This window comes from Acyrthosiphon pisum, chromosome A1, assembly GCF_005508785.2.
Source record: "Acyrthosiphon pisum isolate AL4f chromosome A1, pea_aphid_22Mar2018_4r6ur, whole genome shotgun sequence".
Classification (NCBI taxonomy): Eukaryota; Metazoa; Arthropoda; class Insecta; order Hemiptera; family Aphididae; genus Acyrthosiphon; species Acyrthosiphon pisum.
This window is the reverse complement of record NC_042494.1, coordinates 79,514,093-79,536,012: the sequence shown is the minus strand read 5'-3', so window position 1 is coordinate 79,536,012 and position 21,920 is coordinate 79,514,093. Positions and strand designations below refer to the sequence as shown.

The following is a 21,920-nucleotide window of genomic DNA, read 5'->3' as shown; positions in this document are numbered from 1 at the left end:
AACCACCTCGATCGATCCCTTAAAGTAAATAATTTTATTTCATTAGTATTCAACCTCCAATATATAGGATTTTAGGATTTTCTTATTTTCCACGTAACTATATGACTTAATGAAACACTTGTAATGATATTATAATGAATTTAAAATATTTACTCTTTCGGTTTCTGATGACACTCAATGGCACTGAGCACAGAAAATAAACTTCTACTATCTAAGTACCCTATAATATCGGACTAATGAAACGACTGGAGATCTGAACTTGCACCGTATGCGGTTGCAGATCGCTATCATCGGCATACAGGATGGAATATGACGTGCGGGAGGGATCGGTTTCGGACGAATCATCGGCATTTACATAAACAGACCGACGGAGACCTTTCGATAGTTTACCGCCAGCGGCGTCGTCGGTTGCGGTGGCAGTTGCAAAAGTCACGATGAGCGATAAACGCAATTATAATAGTAACTCCATTATAACCCGCGGAGGAGCATTACGACGACGGTGCAGAGTTGCAGTGCGACGTGGCGGGTACAAGCCACGCACAAAACCCCCATACACTGCACCGGTGCAAGGGCCAAGACGAAATTATGCAAATCCAGTTTGTGACTCGAATTTTGCGACACGCGAACCGAGGGGCGAATAGAACAACAATGGCACATCACAACCGGGAGTGCGGGGGTGTTTTGGTATAGGAACATGTAGGGAGAAAAGTTTATGCCGAACAGACGACTATATTATCCGCGAGTATGCACGACTTTCCACGGACCCGAGATTCTATGCATACCCACCCACCCAATAGACGGTGGTGAAAAGAGTGGTGTGGGTGCGGAGAAATCACCGTGGGACAGATGCGGTCGTCGTCGGTCGTGTTCGACAATAAGGCGCGCACGACGATAGCTCCGGTATTGTAATGTGATATTATGCGTTTACTCGGCTTTTTACAAGCTCCTCCGACGCGGATGTGCTCAATTTTATGCAAATCTATAGTCTAGAGAGCTCAAAGAAACAACATGACGCACTGGCGCGTATATATATATATAGGTACAAAGTAAAACAGCAGTATAATATAATAATATATTATTACCAACCATCTCATTTTTTTCATCCTTTGAAGATAATCTGCATTTATTCAAACTGCGATTACTGGAAGTTTTTAGTTTATCCACATTTTCGGGTATTAAGAATTTTTAGTACTGTTGCGATACTAAATTTTTTCATACGAGAACCGGCCTTTTCTCTCTTCCGTGAATTGTTATTTATTAAGCAGACGGTTTTTATGATAATTTCCATATGCATCTATTTCGATATTTGAACAAGTATATACCCACCTAGTTTCCGAGTTATTGTATACTATAAATATGAGATGGGACTAAGAATAATATTGGAATGGTAATTATTTGTCTAATGATTAATAATTAACGATTTTGCATCAAATAACAAAATGTAATATTTAATCTAAGTACCTAATATACTCTTTATGAAATTATAAAATGCCAATATTTTAATTATTAATTTACTGATTGATAATATATATGCACTATTGGGCTCAGTAGGTACATATAGAACACATAATAAATACAACATAATACATATTAACTAGTATTGATATAGAATGGACATAATGATAAACTAACAAATGTATCTGATTTTGTCAACATAAATTAAATAAAATGTTTTAACCTGGTCGAGTCATCATTAAATTATTAAAACAAATAATCTAGTTTAATTTTTAATAATCTAATATTAATCACTATTATCTTCTGATCATCATAGAGGCAGCTCCCATGTATTTGGATGTTAAACCTATCATGCATGTGGATATTAGTTTAGGAAAATTAATCATTTAGAAACTACTGGTTTTAATTTAAATTTATACACTTATACATTTTTTGCAAATATGATTTGTTTAAGAATTTACAGGAAAAAAAGATGATTATAATTTGAAATAAATAATATGTTTGTATCACCACAAGACATTTATTTTTTTATTAATCTTGATTCTTAAGCACCGGCAACTATGGCCATTAGCATTTTGTAGTGGGGTTACGGTTGGTTGAGGAGCACGTGTTTCATGTGGGGAGAGGATTAGTCACTAAAAACGGGGACTGTCACCTATCAGGAAACTAGCGAAGAACACGTTAGTGACTGAGGCCAACCACGGAGCCACTGCAAGCACCAGGAAATTCTTTGAATGGCATACAAAATATAGGTATCTAAAAATATGGACCTTAGATACACAAATTTTAAAAATCCAAATATGGATAAATTCATTATTAAAGAAAACATATTGTTATAATAAATTGTAGACAGTGCCGCAATTAGGATTCTTGGGGCCCTGGACAAAGTCAATGTATGGGGCCCTGAGGTCTATGTAGTATGTATATAATGTGTTTTATAGGTTACCTATACAAAAATGAATAACGATGGTGATTTTTTTTTTTTTAAAGCCTAAAAATATAATTGACACAACCCAGTGACCAGTGACCATTTATAGATAAAGATATTATTATGGATAAATAGGGGCCCGTTCTTCGACAACAAATTTTATTAGATAGCATATTAAATTATCTTAATAAATATTTTTATTTAATATATTTTATTTTATTTAAACATCAGATTACAGTGCAATTATTTAAATATTTAAAATAGATGCGGGGCGCCGTCGGGGCCCCAGATCCAACGATTAGCGGCCCTCTACAGGGGCATTGCCCCTGCTGCCCCTGCGGTTGTTTCAGCACTGATTGTAGAGCAAGGATGGTGAATCACCATATGTTATAATATACAAGTAAGCTGAGGCGCTAGTTTCACCGATTTCCGCACGCACGGACGTCCGAACGTGAAATAAAATTTATTATTGTAATATGTGTTGGCGAAAATAAATATAATTGTAATTAAAGGGTCGTTGCGTTTACTACGCCACGATTACCCATGTTGAGACGTTTGCGACCAAATAATATTCTGTAGTTTCGTTTTATAACAATTTTTACTCACCGCCTTCGATTAGAATTCAACGACCGTTCGCGTTCCTAAAAACAATAATTTACGTCAGAAGTCGCAGTACCCAACTATAGCTCTCATTACAATAACTATTCAGTCTTAGACTCGTATAATATAATATAATACGAGCTCTCAACATTTGCAGTAGGTTTCCAATATTTTATTTTATTGTTGTAAAAAAAATAAATGCTATTCTCTGATCGTCCATCGGCGTGGCCTGTCTGTACATACACAAAAGCGCAAACTTCGTGAAGTAAATATTTTATGTACCATGCGATTTGCTTTGCTCAATCGCTCACGACGAGCAAAAACGCCAAATGGAAAGTAATTCGTTCATATATCCAATACTTTGACTAATTAGTAATTAACATCAAAATATATCTGTATTGTAGGTAATATTATTGTGTCACGGCAGTAAGTTATGTTAATAATTATAGTACTTGTAAGTTGTATCTGTACTGCTATGAAACTCAACTATAATTAAACACACATACACCGTGCCAAATAAATATCGTTGAGTTTGAAAAGCGACACTAAATCGCACATTAATATCTCGCTTTGGACGCATGATGTGTATACGAGTTTGATAATCGGATTATGTCAAGTAGGTATATTTAGATTCTCATTGAATAATTCATAACATTTTTTATCTAATATAAGTGTTCATTTGAGATGATAACGTATTACAACAATAATTTTTAATTATTATTACCATCAGTTTTGAATTGCAAAAGTATAAATCTATTTTTATTTTCGCAAATAATCTTGATGGCCAATAAACTGATGATTAAATAATATTATGTTGATATCAAAATATAATTAGTAAGATAACGTCAAAAAAAGTTATTCAATATAATATTATCATGCAGTTCATATTTCCCAAAGCCATCCCAACGTTCAAGAAAACGTCTTGGAAATTGGTTTTTAGAATTCGCAAATCATATTTTATCACTCGTTTGGATAAACCTGAGAGGGGTAGAAGAGATGAATTATAATAATAATTATACGATACCATCAAAGTGTCATGTGCATTGGTGATGGAGCTATTCAAAACGCGTGTCCAACTAAGTCACTGAATCATATCCCCACGTTTATTAATTGTTTCAATTTTAACGTTGTTATAATATACCTTTAAAGATATAAGTTAATATAGAATATCGTATTGAACTTAAATATTATACTTCAAGAGACTTGTATCTCAGTGTACTTCAGATGTATACTACCCATTTAGCTATATGCATTCAATCATGTGTGTTTATTCAATCCAGGCACTTGGTTGGAATAATCACGTTTCCGTTTAAAATATGACGCAATACTTAAACATTACAGAAACACTATGATATCACGTATAAATACTTAAATGTGAAGCATACTCGAGATACGAAATTGATTAATTGTAGTATACATTTTGTGTCACATTAACTACCTACCACATATTATTATTAATATTGAGTTCCGTTTTTTTTTTAATTGCATAAAATATCTGTGAATTATTTTTAAATTGAACGGATTTACAACTAAACACAATAACTTAATGTAATTGTCTGTCGTAACGTCTCGCTACCGCGTAATTATAATATAGAATCACGAATATCTTATACATTTATTATGTAAGGAAATATTAAAGATATTATATTATAGAATGTCGGAAGTCCGAATATTTATTAAATATATTCTTATTATAAAAATAAGAAATCATAACGTTTGTGTTTGTATTATTTTGATGATATAATATAATAATAAATTATATCTGCACCTGTGTGATCACTGTATAGTCTGCAGTAATCACTTTAATCATGAGATACACTCTTAATACTGATACACCTTCGAGTGGGACTGTGGGAGTTTACATTAAGCCTTAAAATGACCATTTCACATACCTAGCTATTATGTATTGCACTCAAAACTTTTAAAGTACATAATTTTCAGGATTGAGAAACCAATATTGCCATAAATAACAGCCGTTGATAATTTAAATTTAAAATATGGAAGAATAATATTTATAATTCTCTTAAGTTATTTTACATAAAACAAAAATATACAATAATGAACACTCATTATAAAATGTAGGTAATACAGATAAATAACAATAGTACAATGCACAATGTACCTACATAATATTATACAAGTATCAACACTCCTCAACATTTTTATAGAAAATTAGCTGTAAATCAGTTATTAATATTTTAAAAATTGTAGTTGTTTTTACTGCGTGTATTGTACGAAATCATTGTTCACCTAACCTTCATTTTTTAAACATTGCCATCATACATCAGTGCAGTAGCATAATGTGCAACGATAATATGAATAGTGTTGCAATAATGTAAAATACGTAATATGCATGCATGAATCAGTCCAAAACAATTCAGTGAACAATATGCTAAATAATAATTCATTCATACTGGTTAGACCTAAATGAATTGTTATTGAATATATGTGTAAATTTTGATTAATATTCTGCGCCAAAATGAAGTGCTTGTATGAAGAGTGCAATATTCTGCTGAATACGAATGCATTAATATAGCGTAAACGCTAAATCGAAAGGGGTGCACAATGAAGTTGTATTTCCATAGTTCTTTGATACTTTGATTAATGATTTGCTATACCTACAGTCTACACATAATGTGACTTCCTGGTTTCGAAAACATAGGATAAAGGAGCATATTGTTGAAAGTTCAATCATCTTGAAAATTGGCCTCTGCAGACAAACAACCCATATATACGCCGTGATGTCAGTGTAAAAACTAATAAATACCTATGTATTTAAATGGTGTTAAAATTAAAATGTTTGATATCGATTTCAATACTTAAATTAAAGTGTGTACTTGTGCGTTGAAATTATTGTTTTCTGTTTGAATGACATAACAAATAGTATCCACGGCATTACACTTGAATTTCAATTGACTTTGGGAAGGTTACTGATATTAAAAATTAGAAATCGTAAAATTAAACCTTTAAATGTGGGTATTTATCCAAATGGTCTCACAAGGATTTCTCTATATAGTTAAGGCTTAAGTCGATGGTTGCCTGGTGTATGATAACCCCGCAGTTATTCCACGGGTATATTCCTGCTCTGCACTTCGATAAAGTTGCGAGGAGCACCAGTGTACGACAAAAACGATTACAGTTTTTTTATTGTTCAAGGGTCACGAGACCATCGCGTGTTACCAGACTACTTGAGTTACTATACACAATGTTACTTATATAGTATAGACTACACACACACATACACACACTGCCTAACTGAGCGGCGGTGGCCGATTAACGCCGCAAAAACACATATTTTGTACTGGTGGTAACTGGTAACTATATGACTACAGCTGGCAAACGAGGCAAGACGACTGCCGTAGACACACATTTTTCAAAACGCTGTCGTTTGTATACAAAGCCGACCAAAGCTAAGTCTGCGCGCGTGACGACGCCTGCTGCAGTGTCACCTCCCGTGCGCGGCCTGTCGCACAAATAACAGATATTTTGCACCACGGTCGCGCGTGTCAACGGGTAAAACAATTGGTGCGACGACGTGTAGCAATAAATTCTTCGCGTCCCTAGCCGCAGTTATATAATATATTGGCACGAGTTTTAACGACGCGCAGTGCTGTGGTAGAGTCGACGATGGCTTATCGACAACGAAAATTATTATTCCCGTGCAATTTGTTCCGGAACAATCGACCCCCCAAGGCCCGAGAACAATATTACAGTTTATTATAAATTATAATATTATAGTTATTATAAGTGACTATACGTATCAGAAGAACTGCGCAAACTATACAGGTAATACAATAAATAGTGGTGAAGACCGCTCGTGTATATGTATATAAATTAGTCGGTGCATCGGTGTGATCAGACGTAAACTGTTTGGTACCATTCAATATCAATATCATTGAAAACGATCCGAAATGGGATAAAACCGTCGATTGTACCCATTATAAAATATATAAGTATATATAAGTATATATTATACTAAACGAGAAACGATCGAACCTCTAAACGAATTAAAAACTGCACACTCCATGACGAATATTGTTTTTGACGATTTTATAGATAAAATGGATTTTGTAAGAAAACGAGAACTTTGCATGTCACTGCAGCCTATTATAATTTATAACATGATAAATATATTATAATATAAATATTATTATTATTATTATTATTATTATATAGGTACCTACATATTAATATTTAATAATTATATGATACACTGCAAAGTGAATATTTTTAAGCCTATATATAGTTACTATTATTAGTAAGGCACTTTTTGACAAAATAAAATATAAGTTTTTAAAAGATTTTAATGATATAATCTACAGCTTCGCATTGAGTTGAGTAACATATTATATTATATTTTATATTGAACGTGCCCAAGAAATTTGTTCGATTATATTAATATTCAATTGATATCTCAACGCTCGCAATGTGCTTTATCGTTTTGTATATTATTAAAACCACCAGGGAATGGATATGGTGCTAAATATTATTATGCGTGGATGTGTGTGTATATAGAAAACGGATTAAATTCATTACGGTCAACGGACTTGACGGTTGATTTTTAGTGTCTTTGGCCGACAAAACGACATTTCTGGGTAACTATACATATACGTACTACAATGCAGAGTACACAGGCAAAACACACGTCAACGACACACGCTTTGAAGATTTATGCTAATACAATAAACTAGTTTTAATTACATAGTTATCTGGCTGTGGTTCAAGTAGAATTCGCCGCATCTAGACACACGGCGGCGTGTTATGTTGGGACGTTTGAATGGGCGCCAAGAACAGGGGTAAATCGTCATTCTTCCTTTCGTTTGATAGACAACGTTATAACACCATAATAAATATCGATCGTTGTTGTACAAGATATTATTATTATTATTATTATTATTATTATAATCGTGAAAACGAGTGGCGCGTTTCCTCCGACGGTTGTTTTTCATCTTGTACACCGTCCCGAATCGCTGTTTTTCGTCGCGAAGAATATAAAGTTTTCCGACAACAAACACTTATATAATATACGTGAACAACTGCAGTAGGGTATAACGTGAATACAACAACTACAGATCCAATTATGTTATTATATACGTCACCGTTGATAGGTATATATAATATTATAATATGCACTCGAGTGCTTGACAAATAATTTGAATGAATGTAGGATATTTTCTACTCAAGTTTTGAAATATTTTCTGTGTGCATTTTGGACATTTCCATTTAGATATTAAGACACCTACCTAAATTATAACTATAACAATAACAATCTATATAGTATATAATAAATAAAAGTCAAATACTCACTCACTCACTCACCGATCGCTACTTCCCAAAAATTACAAAACGTATGAACTTGAAATTTGGATTAGTATAGTTCATTTAATGCTTTAGATGCCCAAGAAAGGACGTTCTGAAATTTAATAGAGGTGCTCAAACAAAGATTTTGTGGTTCACGATGGAAATTGGAAATTTTTTATAGGTAAACGATTGCCATTGGTTACAGATTATAATAATAATTATTGTAATAGCAGAAATTAGCATTCATTTTTTTATATAAATGGTTGTCATTGGTTTCTTGGGAGAATGAGGTAAAGCATAAATCAAATTGTCACGTTTGAATAAAATCGAATAAAAAAATTATATCTTAAAACAAATATATGAGAGTTTATTTATAATATATTTCTTCTGTTTGATACTCAAAATCTATTCAACTGGTTTTTTTACGAAAAATTCAGAGATTCTTCTTAGAGTTATCAGTAAAGTTTAGAATGTAGGTAGTATAAATCACGTTTAGAAATAAACAAAGAGTTACACTATCTGAATTGAGGTACAACCAAACCGATATACACCTATGTATAGCCGTATTTTATGTATAATATAAATAGTACATATTGAATATATTCATTGATAATTTTTTTCTCAGGTTAAATCGAGCTATATAACTATAGTGTAATATAACTGCAAAAGTATAAAAGTATAGCTGTATATATATGCATAATGCATATGTATGTATTATCATTAATTTATATATATTGAACCAAAAGTTTCATAGGTACATATTTATCTAATATATAAATACGTAGGTACCTGTATTTTTATTTTATGTATTTGAATTACAATTCTAATATCACATATTTCTTTAATTTTAATTTTTTTTTTTTTTTTTTGATATTTTTCACCTACCTACATATACTGTACAAAATACTACCAAATTGAATATTGTGCAATATTTCAATATTTTTATACTATCAATGATAAATTAAAACTAAATAATATTACTAAAAAAAATTAAACAGTAACAAAATAGGTAGGTACTCAACATTAACTGTGTAGTATTGTCGTATAATGTTATTTAATTTTGCAATTTGTATTACTTATCGAGCATCTATTATTATTAAATAATATATACCCAACACTCAACCTCGTTCGTATCATTAGGTAGTAGTTATCGCTTAGATATCTTAATATTATTATTTTGAGATAGTAAATAGTCAGGTGCCGTATTTATTGGTACATAATACAGTCCACAAATAACCGTATGTAAAATAAACTCGAGGAGAAAATGATCCATGTCGGGGAAGAAATGTATCTCATGAATAAAAATAGTTGGGAAAATAATGCCTGTCAAACAATTTGTGTCCATATAAATTGTTTTAATGATTATACGCGCGCGCGGAGGTATTATTATAAAATCAAATAATTCATAAAATACTATTATCAATTATTACGAACACACAATATTAGAAACGAGTGGCTTGCGGCGTTATATATAATAATATGGAACGTTTATTTAACAAACATTTCTTTAGCTTAGTATCGTAGGTACATAAATCACGTGATGGATTTAAGGGTAACTGGACGTTTATATTAAACCCGGCTAATAAATTATCATGGCTCACGATCCAAACAACTCCATCGAACGGTTAATGAATGAATACAAAATAAATAATAATATTAATATATATATTAGTTATGACTTATGAGATTATGTCATATTTTATACATTTATTATCAACTTTTCGAGTTCCGACGGATAGGTATATTATATGTTTGTATGTATCACTTTGAAAATTGTTTGGTTAAATAGTGTAGCTAACTAACTCACTGTAATAGCTAAAAACTATAATATATTATACTTTAGAAGTATAGCTTAAGTTATATAAAAATTAAAATAGGTACAATACAATATGGAAAGCTCCATGTGACATATTATGATTTATAACAATAGTGTCATAATATAGTCCAACGAAATTATCAAAATCTAAGTCGTATTTAAAATCGTATGTGTTTGTCGAACAGTGCGTTTATAAATTAAATATTTACGGTAGTGATTCGTCAGAACTCGGAAGGGATTTTTATTGTCTACTAAAATTGTAACCGACGACCACGCATTATATAAATATATTTATTCAATTAAGATAATGTGTCTGAACTCTGAACTGTTAAAAAGCTTAAACTCTATACCGCTATACAATTCGTTACACAATACGCGTGTCGATCCTTATTAGTTATTTTCATTAACTAATCTATGAAAAAAATATAATAACCGACAATGAACACTTACTTCTATGCTTCCATTTACACCGTGGGTACTCTCCGTGACTGTTTACACATTTTCATCAAATACAATTTGGAAATTTATGTAGTACCATAATTTAATAATCATAATTCATGGAGATAAGTTGATTGCGTGGTTCAAGAACTTTACTACAAGTTAACACGCATAAATAATAATAATATTATGTACAACGACTAACCGTAAGCCTAGAATATAACAGAATATACACAATAATATAATATTATTATTGTGTAGCTCCGGGGTGGTTAGTGTTATCGTTTCTATTGTCATATGCGTGGCCACTTAAGATAGGTAACTCAAAAATGGATACGTATGATTTTAAATTATTCTAGATGATATATAGATAGCTGCAGCATATTAAATATTTTTAAGTTTTTTGTTTGATATACAATCGATTCAATAAAAGCAATAAAAAAGCTTTGATATAGGTACACTAATACCATGCGAGTTTCGATTCATAATATTGTTGATTGTAAATACTATAGGATACTATAGTGTCTAGTATTTATAATCAATGATAATAATATTATTGTTTCACTATGAAGCGAACAGTTATGTCATAGTTAGTCGTAACTAGGGAGCGGATGTTTATGCTCCAAAAAATTTGAAAATATGCATACAATTAAGCTCTAAAAAGTATAAAAATATGCTTAGAATTTATGAAAAATATGCACCAATAAAATTTTTATTTAAATTTATTTTGTATATTAAAAATTAAAAATATATAGGTGCACCTATTACATGTAAAATAATTATTCATAAAATTAAAACTTTAAAAAGAACTGTTGGTGAATTGTTTATTAATCTGTAAATAATATACATGGGTAGATATTAGAAACCAAGTACTAACTAGATGAACATGAAATGATTTGAAAACATATTTAGTAATTGGGCATTGCACTGGATAATTAATGTTTAAAACAAAATTATTAAATCTCGACGATTTGGAATTAATTTTGGGCATTTTTAAATAAATAGGTATACAATTTTATACAACATAGAAACGCAGAAACATAGAACACAACTGCAATTAGCGAAATTGTTCGATAGTCAATACCGACTCCGGCGACAACGGTATTTTATATTTATTTTTGTCGCGGGACAATATTGATAAGGCACAGTAATCGAAATGTCTTGAATAACCCCATACATCCCGCCGCGGTGGGTGAAAACCGGCCATTCCCGCCACCGTCGGGATATTTTGAACTATTAATTACGCGTGACGAGTCCGTTAATATATTACTATATTAGTATATTACTAAAAACCTCAAATAATATGTACTAAAAGCATGCTGCATAATATAAAAATATGGTCAATCAAGTAAAAATCGGACAAATATGCAAAAATATGCAAAATTAAATTGGTAAATTTGAATTCTTTAGGTGATGAAACAAATTTCTATTTTACTCCGCATTAATTTAGATGTTATTAAAAAATATGATAAATGCATAAACATCCGCTCCCTTGTCATAACATTTGACACATATAATTGTCCTACGGCAAGCTCAAGGATGATTGTTTCGTGATATATGATTGGTCCGTTGAAACTTGAAATAAAGATTAAAATATTATATTACATTAATATAAAAACCAAGCGTTATTAACACTGTTGAAAAATTCTAAAAATTTTGAATACTCGTAGTGCATAACTGACAACAAAATAGTTTCTCGGCGGGCACGAGAATAAAACGAACGATTTGAATGTATAAAAATTGACTGTGAATGTGTGTCTGAGATGAATAATAATAAAAAATAATATAATATAAACTAAAAATATAACGACGTGTGTACGCGGCAAAAACCCTATATAGTTGTTAGAAAATCCACAGGACGTTCGTTCGACAAGATTTCGTTAGTTATATTATCATCTTCGCAGTCCACACATACGGATCGTACATAAATCAACCCCTCGACCCCATTGCGTTTCCCACACCCCGTCGAGGCGCTTTCTTATTCGGCGGTGGCGGTGGTGTGATTACTTTCTTTCCGCGAGACTGCGGCAAATATTCGTTATTTTCCTCAGAGAGGAGGTCTGATGCTATTGGCCTATATATATACAGTATACATATATCAGTATGTCCTTCCGTTGATGGTTTCATTTCGTTGAAAGCTTCCCCACCACAAATCCTATCCCCACCGGTCTTTCTCTGACACTCTCAAACACACACACACACACATTTCCTCATACTATGTGCGTTTGTATGTGTCACACGAGTACACGACGTATACAGACGTCGTTATTGGAAGGGGTAGTTTTATTGCTCACGTAGTTTTGATGCGTGCCATGAGTATACTCGTCATCGGTTCGTTTCACCCCATTTTAAGAAATTTGCTCTTCGTCCTTATCAAATCAAAACGTACACGCTGCTATATCGTCACATATATACAATATATCGCATTGCCAAACATCAACCACAATAAAATTATCATCTCCTTACCTGATTTATATCATATTATTTCTTACTATCTTATTTTCTTATTATTGCATCAGTGATCACGTCTTCGCGAGAGATCGTGCGTAGGTGCCACGTCCGTCCTCGTCGCATCCGAACGTAATATTTTAGATCATTAATCATTATATAATTTTTTTTTTTCTTATACATTTAGGAGTTAATATTAGAATCACCGATAAGAGGTTTCCTCAGTTGTGGCGACGGGACCAAAATTACTGCAAAAAATGAAAAAAAGTGTACCTAATAAATATAACTTGGCGGAAAAAATAAAAAAATGTATATATTAATACATAATACATGATATGTAAATTATCATTATAAATGTTCAAATCATCGTGACATCCGTGAGAGGCAGCTTTTGTTATAATATAATTTATATAGGTACCATTATGTATACCGTAGACACTCAGATTTCAATAATCGTCGTTTGTCGTCTCTCTTTTTATCGTTTTTAATCGTTGTTGGAGTGACTATCGCGAGTCTGATTCAAAATATTTGTATGGTTTCAATCACGCCAATTTTGTGTTTACGACCTTTGTCTAAGTTTAGAACCACTTCATCGTTCACGCTTACACGCAATCACCAACTTCCTGAAATGAACACATGTTAGTCTAGAGGGCGGAGATGATGAATAGGTCACTGAAAATGTATGTATTATATCATTATATTTATACTGAATGCTGTCGTGAAACGTTGTGTGATAATATCTATTAATTATTTCTTATATCTGTTGCACGTGTCTCTCAAAATCTAAAAGTCACTTATTATTGTCTTGGTAAAATAATTACAAAAACATTTCAAGCTTGAAATTCCGGTCACCAGATGCCTCGCACACACGTGATGAGAAGTTAGGGTAGGTATAAGTGTATCAATTCAATTAATGCTTTGATAGTTTTATAAGAGTTTTTATTATTTGACACCAAAATATATTAATATTGACAAGATTAAAATAATTTGGCATAAGTGGTACCTATTAGCTATCGCTGATCTTATTAGTATACAGTTGTAGTTATGTCAGCTAATCGTTACCATTCCAACAAAATATTGTAAATATTATTACCTACATCTAACTATTGTTTAGTTATTATCTAATCGAATAGTACCTACCACGTAAAGACAAATATTTATGATAACGTCTTTGCAGTGTGCGTGTTTACAAGCTATTATTATGATCAGAAATATTTCTAATTTTAATTTAAGAAACTATTTTCTTGATTGGTGGCATTTTGAGACACGGAGTTAAATGCGGTCGTAGATATATTAATTCAAGTATCATGCTCAACTATTTTTAAGTAGGCACTTACTATAAAAATTATCAGCTATATAGTAATTTTTATCACTATAATATGTGTTTGGATACTTAGGAATAATCAATATTTGCACTTTAGTGCAAAACTAATTAACAATTATTTGTATTAATATTAAATATATTAAGATGTGTATAGTATCAAATATATTGTAATGATTTCAAATTTATTTTATTATTTTTTTTAAGTCAATATTATAACTTTGTACCTAATTAGTAATTACTTTCATGAAATTAAAGATAAATAACATATTACCTATATTATTCATTATTAGGACAGAGGACTTGTAGCTCTAAAAAATCACCAAGTATGCACTTAAATACACAAAATATGCATTTTAAAATTAATATTTTTGAACAAAAAATAAGAATTTTTCTGTAGGTACCTATTATTTTAATGAATACATTTTATTTACAACTTTATTTAACAACTTACAAGTTACAATTAATTATTTGAATTATTTGGGTTTATTTTATGGGTTTTCTCATCTGGATACTTCTTCAAAACTTTCAACTTGCAACTTCTTCAACTAATAAAAAACAATCGACAAAATATTTTTGTTTCAAATATTTAAGATTAACACAAATTTTTACCTTGAAAGTTACATTGAACGATAAGATGTTTTTTTTTTCAAATTTTCAAATTGAAAACTTTTTCTATTGTCATTAAATAGCACTTTGAACATTGAAAAAGAACTTTCAACATCAACGGAATTTAAAGGAGCCTATGTAAAATATGCAAAATCGCCAAGGCTCAAGATTTCAGGTATTCTGACTATAGAAGTTTCTTCTCCAGGTAAAATTTTAGAAATTTGAACCAATATTTGTTAACCTTTATTTTTCTTTAAAACATTCATCTTTTCTTAAATCATTTTTCCCACTGTACCGGGTAATTGATTATATTTAAAAAAAATTGTATTCAATTATTTTTATGGTGGTTTATATCTGTTGGTGGTCGCAATAATAATATGCCGCTTTTACCCACGACTCCTCCTTGTAATTGTAGGTGCCGGAGCAAGTGAAAGATCAGCTGCAGATCAAAATTTGAATAACTTTAAATTCAACGTTATTTTGGCTGTAAAAGTAAATAAATAAAAACGTCGACAAAAAAATATTGATAAAATGATAAATTACTTAAAATATGCATCTTAAAGTATAAAATAGAAGAAATATGCCCCAAAAACCAAAAAATCGCAAAATATGCATTTATAAACACAATAAATTTTTAAAACTACTTTTATGGAAGCATGAAACGTATTTGTTTCGCACTCTGCTATTTTTGTGACTGTGCAAAAAAAATATGCAAATGCTACAAGTCCTCAGCCCTCTTCATTATACAGTATTTTTTAAATCATAACTCATAGGTATCGCTATGTTCTATATACCTAGTACCTAGTAACTAATAAGTAATAAGTTATTACTAATACAATAGATTATATTATTAAACAATATTTAAAGTATACTTATTACTCATAACTCATTGCGTAAAAAAACTACAATGAAGTGTTGAAGTTTATAATTATTGTACGACAATATATAATGAAATAATATGATTATAAATTATATTATACATTAAAATTATATATACTATTGTGATGTAAAAAAATTCAATAAAACATGTATGTAATGCTTACAAATATAAATAATTATATCTTATTTTTAAATTTATATATAACAATTACCAGCATATGAAAATGGTTCACTGACCACTGTATAACATTTATTTTACATACAATTATTATAAAATTAATGATTAAATTACTACAAACTATAATCATATCATATGATTATAGTTTATAGTAATTTATATTTATAATTATAATTATAATTTTTTATAATTCATATCAATAAATTGACTTAAGTATTTAAGGTTGCATTATAGAAAATATTATGGTTTGTAGGTAACTTACAAAATAAACTACTCTATTATAGTTTACAATAATTATTTGTACAACACACAAAAATACAGAAATTATTTTATATTACAACTTTTTATGTTATTTGTATAGAAATAGATAAAATCAAATCATTTACATATGTAGAAAATATAATTATATCATCAATTCCCAAAATAATAAATTTACTGAATAGTGTATAAAAAATAATTACAAATAATAATATAAAAATGAATGAAACCGCTGATCATAACTAACGCAGCACGCAATAATAGGTATCGTATTTTAGTTTTTTTTTAAAGACTATATAATATAAATTAAGAGTTATAAATATTTATAAATATTATCAAGTAATAACTCAACGAGTTACAATATACTTATGCTTTATTAAAACCACGGGGAAAAAATGATGTTATCTGAAACCCATGAAATACTAGTTTTTACTGTTCTGATAAATAAAGTAATTTAATTTACGCAGTTAAAAAAAAATAATAAGATTGATCACCGGTTAACATAAACAATAATGAAATAATTTAAACAAAGTGGAATACAGTACATTTTTATATACCTAGTTTTCAAATATTCATATAGTTACATATATCATATTTCAGAGGTTAGGTTTTCAGGTTTTTTTGTTCACGAAATGAATAATCCATATAGAATAAAAATATTAGAATTAAATCTGTTGAAAAATTAAAGTTTCAACATTCGTGAAAAGAACATACTATTAACATTTAATTCGTGCTGTATATTCTTATTAACAAAACACTGCTGTACTTAACTACACCGGTCCGGTCTAATCTCTAACGAGGTATCTAAAAATTGTAAAACTGTAAAGTGATGAAAAATGTTTCCAAAACATAATACACTACATACTATATGGATCGTTTTCTGCATTATTATACAATCTGAAATCAGAAAAAATACATTCATATACGCCACGTAATATGATTTTCTGTCATTTATTCGTATTTTACTCGCGGCCGAACACTCTAAGGTATTAGGTAGAGAATCCAAACACTTCGGCGCGATCCGTCTGAGCAGGACGGTCTGGTGCAGTGGTTTCCTCCATAGCATTTTATTACGACGATCGCATGCCGGTCGGAAAATACAATTCCCTAGCAAATCCGCGACGGCTTATGAGTGTACGTTTTCGAGCGCGTCTGTTTTCCTTTTGATCCGATAAAATTGCCATTATTACGATTTTCACAGTCCAGTCGTGCCTCCGGCTTGGTCTTATAGGTACCCGCTGCAGCAAAATTATACAGGATAGTCACTATATATATATATATATTATACACCTACTTCGCGCGGTTTGTCCGCCCGCAAACGCCTCTCCGCGCGACAATAAATAATAATATTATACCTACACGTCCGTCGGCGCTGACCGCGCACGTACCTATATATATATTATGTATATTGTATAAGCTGCGCGCCGACCGCTTCGATTTATATATATATATATATATATTATTATTATTATATTGGTTTCGAACTGTTTACACGAGGGACCGGCTCTACGTGTGTGGGCGACGACGAAAGTCTCTGAGCGTGTTAACAGCGGCGGCCGCGTAGAGGTAAATATTTATAGTACGACTCCGGATAGTCTCGTGTAAAGCCTATACAGCACCCTCTCGAGTAGCACCGTTTGGTGTGGTTCTTTTCGGGCGTGTTTGTGTATATTATCATGTGTATTTGGTTAAACGCAACGAGATAGGGCGAGCAGGGTCCCGAAAGCATCGGTTGGTGGTGGGGGGGGGGGGAGGAGAGAAGCAGAGTAAAGAATGGCGTACGCATTGTATATATTATTATTATTATTATTATTATTATTATATGTTTTGGTATGTCTGCGCGGAACACGACGGACGACGATGGTGACGGCCCAGTCAAAACACCACCAGGAGAGAATGAATTATGAGCTGACAAAAGATATATAATAATAATAATAATATATACAATATATATTATTATACAGCAAGTACGATTATTATTATTATTATTATACGAGTCGTACAACGCTGTATACTATACACATGCACTATATACACGTCCGTGCATTAAAACTCGAATAGATCATTCAACAAGTCCGGACACTGACTGCGTAAACATCGCATTAATTAAATTACATTATTTTTAGAGTTCTCGCGGGGCCGATGGGCATTGGTGGAGCAGGGGAGGGGGGAGACCGGATCTCATCTCGAGACGTTATAAAGTCACGTGGAGCTCACCGTTGTGATCCACACGAGTATAATAATATTATATAGGTACGTCTATGATGGGCTTTCGACGGTACTTTTCGATTCGTCTTGCCCTTCCGCTACGAGCACGTGCGTCTGAAGTAATAAACGCCGACGACTTGGCAAAGGCTGCTGCGCTGAGTGTATATAGTGCGACGTGCGGTGCGTGTACACGCCACATCAGTATTATCAAACATGACACAAAACAAACAAAATTATGATAATAATATTATGTTATATTATTATAATAGACTGAAGTGAAAGAAAAACATTCGTCGACGGTCGGCCGGAATTCGAAATATATATATATCGCGCCACTGTGAATAATATAATACCTATATACAATATATAAAGATTCTGATACAAAGCTGTTGTAATTTATACGTACACACGATGTGCACACCTCCGTGTAATAACGTATTAACTACACGGACAACAAAATGTTCGGTGACAAAACGACCGCGCTTACAGCGACGACGGCTTTTAATGTTCCGTTTTTCTTTATTTTTTTCCTTTTCCGTCGTCACGTTAAAACTTATCGTCAACCCAAGCAATACCCGTGTTAAGTTCACAGATATATTGTCAACGAAATGTTGAATGTTGAACGCATTTAGTCACCTAACCTATAGAGGAGTTTTAATTGTTTTTTTTTTGTTACCTACTTATATTTGGACTTCTAAATTAGTAATTTGATCACAAAGTGAAACAATAAACATAATATAATACCCTTACATAATATTATGGTAAAATCATCCATCATAAAAAAATAACTTTTTATAATATTTATTATTTAAGATATGGTTTTTTACATTTCAGCAAACAATAATAAAATAAATAACCCATAAAGTCATTCCACAAGCAAGTATATTGTTGTATTTAGATTTCGGTTGAATAATCTGAATACTTAATAGTTAATAAATTGTAAGATGATACTATTTTATACAGAAATATTTTATCGAGCAACAAGGGTTTTTTTCCAATCAATTTAATCAAGCATACACATTAGTTTTACAGTTCTACAGTTAACTATAGTTTTATGTTTTACTACAAGAAATTTATTGCTAATATCAATGTTATATATTATGTTATAACAATATGAAAATATATAAATTTATCTTCTTTTTAAATAATTTGATTGCTTCTGAATAACATTAAATATTAAATTAGTTATTAATTGTTCCTTAATTAAAAATAATACAGACATTACAGACTATACGATTTACACTATATACATTAACACAGGCCCCTGGCCCACAGACACAGCTATTATTTATATATACCTATACTACTCGTCTTAAGTCTTGACAGTTGGTTAGTTAATGGTATTAAATTTGTCATTAAAAACATAAATTAAATTAAATATATTACTAACAATTTATCCAAATGTCGAAGAATCAAGTATGATTTGAATATGGTAAAAAAAGTCTAGTTAAACGCACAGGAATTATATTTTTCTTCGTTATTGATAAAATTCTTTATTCTCGTACTTTGTCTTTCATTTTAATGTGTGTATTATTACCACTACATTATTTTGCTTACATTTTAGTTGAAACCTAAATAATAATAAAATACATAATTTGTATATGAATACTTGATGTGTAACTTGATTTTCCCTAAAATGGTTGAGATATATACAACATACTTAACTAAATCTAATGTTATCTATTTAGCTCCTATACTCACTCTACTAAGATTTTATAGAAATATTAATTTGAAAACATATAAATTAACAATAAATAGGTACCCATTAATTAACATACAAATTGAAAGGATATAGAGACATTTTTACGAAGTATAAATCAATATGTGAATTATTTATAAATCAATAGAACTTAACTAATATTATATAATATTATGGAATATATTTTTGGAAATGCAGATCATTTAATTGCGCGATTGGAAGAAAAATGAAGGAACACAATATTCAAACTATTATTAATATGTATACATGTAAATACTAGAATATTTATAACACTATAGTAGGTAGAAAATTGGCTAAAAAATTGTATGTTGTCCAAACATAGAAATTAATTTGTAGGTACAACACAAATAACATTATGATTAATGCAGTGTGGTGTAATAATTACTTAGACGACCACATCAATAACAAAATAGTACCTATGAACGTAAAATAAACGAATTTTACGTTAACTAAATACAATTTTATAATTTAGGTATAATAATACATTCATGATTATAATATTATAGTATAAAATACTTAGCGGTTAGTAAGATTATAATATTCTATCTACCTCGTTATTTATGTAAGTTATAAATCTATAATAATATTATATAACTGCAGTAGGTACTCTTAATTTTTATTGTACATTTATCAAGGACCCATAAATCATAATATAGCTTAGGTTGATTAGGATAATACAATGGCATCAACCTTATATATGTTATATGATGCAACACCGTGCGTTCTAATTTTACAAACTTACATTCGAGATAAGTTTATGCATTTAGAGGTGTTGGTGTTATGTATAGTTAATTTTAACACTAAATAGTTTTATGATAGACAAAAATAGTTCTAATTGAATTAAACCAATATGACGTACAACAATATTATTGATTCTACATATATTATTACACCTGTAGAGATATTATACTATTATAGTATCATGTAATACAATATTGTCAATTACACAACCTAAATTATATCAGTTATCAGTAACCAAGTTATTCATAAGATTATACCTAGATATTGTGTAGGTAATTGCGTAACTCATGTGCGAAATATTTATAACTGTGGTTACTCATACATTTATTATTGTCTTATTAATGGTTTGTTATAACGGTTAGATCATAGGTGTACCAATGAAACGTATAGGTAGTTAGGTACACGTTTCTGCTATTGTGGATATGGACACTGGTCACCGGATACTGGATGGTCATCATGTTCACTGTTCACGCCAAGAGTTACACGTTATTACAGTGGCCTGGAAAATGTACGTCAGCGTAATTTAATGTTAAAAGTTATATAATTTATACCTATTATGATTTAGGAAAACTAAACAATTTTTTTTCATGGCTATATTGAAAGAAAATATTTACGATTTGTCGCAATTTTGGTTTGACTTATTAACACTTTTGGTATCAGTTAAGAATTGTTTTCATCGTAATATAATATAAAAAAATTTAAATATCTGTTTGGTTTTTTTTTAATATTAATCATGAAAATGACTACTGAGTACTGTTTGACAACGGTTCATTGCAATTTAATTTAATTTATTGGAAATATACGTATATGTTTTTATTTTTTTATATTAGTTAGGTACTTGTTTGTGATTGAATTGTGATATATTTTAATTTGTATTATTATTATTTATAATCATTATTACAGTATAACATTAACTTATTTTTCTATCATGGTTATTGACACTTGACACAGTTAATGAGATAATTAATTAGTAGTGCATACAATGGTAACTGATAAATCATCAGTGGCAGATCCAGGGGG

General features: G+C 30.6%; 1 protein-coding gene across 1 annotated transcript in view; it reads left to right on the top strand.

The window, feature by feature from the left end:
- LOC100164052 (prestin) overlaps window positions 1-21,920 on the top strand; it is a 69,866-nt gene that overhangs the window by 42,898 nt on the left and 5,048 nt on the right. The gene's annotated exons all lie outside the window — the stretch shown is intronic.